The 1,686-nt window shown below is 63.8% G+C and overlaps 1 non-coding gene across 1 annotated transcript; it reads left to right on the plus strand.

Annotated features, from left to right (window-relative positions):
* Positions 1–1,236: 1,236 nt before the first annotated feature.
* Positions 1,237–1,394, plus strand: LOC115034609. Its single transcript, XR_003839948.1, has one exon. It is a non-coding gene; the product is annotated as a 5.8S ribosomal RNA (ribosomal RNA).
* Positions 1,395–1,686: the final 292 nt, after the last annotated feature.

Raw genomic sequence — 1,686 nt, forward strand, 5'->3', positions numbered from 1 at the left:
CTTTTCGGTTCCGGGGGAAGTATGATTGCAAAGTTGAAACTTAAAGGAATTGACGGAAGGGCACCACCAGGAGTGGAGCCTGCGGCTTAATTTGACTCAACACGGGAAACCTCACCAGGCCCGGACACCGGAAAGATTGACAGATTGAGAGCTCTTTCTTGATTCGGTGGGTGGTGGTGCATGGCCGTTCTTAGTTGGTGGAGCGATCTGTCTGGTTAATTCCGATAACGAACGAGACTCTGTCCTGCTAACTAGGCGGGTAAACCCGGGTCGGCGTGTGCGCGGCGCTGGCGGTTTCGGCCGTCAGTGTTCGCGTACCCGTCGGCTCGGCCCGGTATCCCCGAACGCGTTCGCCCGTCGTCCACGGCGGTCGTCGGGCGCGGCCGCGCCATCCGCGTCCCGGCGTTCGGCGGGCGTATGTCGGCCGGGGGGCAACCTCCGGTCGGCCTGCGTCCGTCGTGCGTCGGGCTCCGTGGTGAAGCGCGCCGTGTTCGCGGCCGTCGCCGGCGGATCACGATACGTTACTAGGGCTACCGCCGGCTCCCAGGAGCTTAAACTCTTCTTAGAGGGACAGGCGGCGGACGAACATAGCCGCACGAGACTGAGCGATAACAGGTCTGTGATGCCCTTAGATGTTCTGGGCCGCACGCGCGCTACACTGAAGGATCAGCGTGTTTAACAATCCTGGGCCGACAGGCTTCCGGGTAACCCGCTGAACCTCCTTCGTGCTTAGGGATCGTGGCTTGCAATTTTTCCACGTGAACGAGGAATTCCCAGTAAGCGCGAGTCATCAGCTCGCGTTGATTACGTCCCTGCCCTTTGTACACACCGCCCGTCGCTACTACCGATTGAACGGTCGCATTGAGGTCTTCGGAGTGGACGCGCGTTATTCGGCCCCCTCGGGGGCTGGGTCGTCGCGCGATCGCGAAGATGACCGAAATCGGCCGTTTAGAGGAAGTAAAAGTCGTAACAAGGTTTCCGTAGGTGAACCTGCGGAAGGATCATTAGAGACGGGCCCGCGGTACCGGCGGCACTCGCCGGTCTCGCGCGCGCCTCATCCGACCCCGTGGCCGCGTGCGCTCGCCGACTCGCTCGACGACCGCCCGCGCGCCGCGACCCCCGACCGAGCGTCGACCGAAAGATGGTTAACACGTCGAAAGACCGTACGTGCCCAGTCGTGCGTCCGCGCACGGCGCGTGGCCGTAGAAGTTTCGTCGAACAAAACAAAAAACAACCGACACCGAGCGGCGGATCACTTGGCTCGTGGATCGATGAAGACCGCAGCTATCTGCGCGTCGTCGTGTAATCCGCAGGTTATACGAACATCGACCAGTCGAACGCACATTGCGGCCTCGGTGACCCGCGGGTCCCGGGCCACGCCTGTCTGAGGGTCGTATACCGGATACTCGGCCAGACCGATGCGCCGCCGGCAGGCGTCCGACGGCACGCCCGTCGGCCGCTCCGGTGGTGCGAGATTGGCGGTTCGACCGGGGAGAGCCGCTCGCGCGGCCGCCTCCGGGTCGTCCGCCCAAGTTGTGACGGCAAACAGTCACGGGTTCTCGCGTCGTCAAACGGCACGTCCCCGTCCGCCCGCCGCGCGAGAGCGCGGCCGGGCCGGCTGAGAGTCCACGAGACCTCTCCGGCTTCCGAGAAGCGGACGCGGGCGGTCACCGTACGGGCGGAGCG

This window comes from Acyrthosiphon pisum, unplaced genomic scaffold (assembly GCF_005508785.2).
Source record: "Acyrthosiphon pisum isolate AL4f unplaced genomic scaffold, pea_aphid_22Mar2018_4r6ur Scaffold_1594;HRSCAF=2086, whole genome shotgun sequence".
Taxonomy (NCBI): Eukaryota; Metazoa; Arthropoda; class Insecta; order Hemiptera; family Aphididae; genus Acyrthosiphon; species Acyrthosiphon pisum.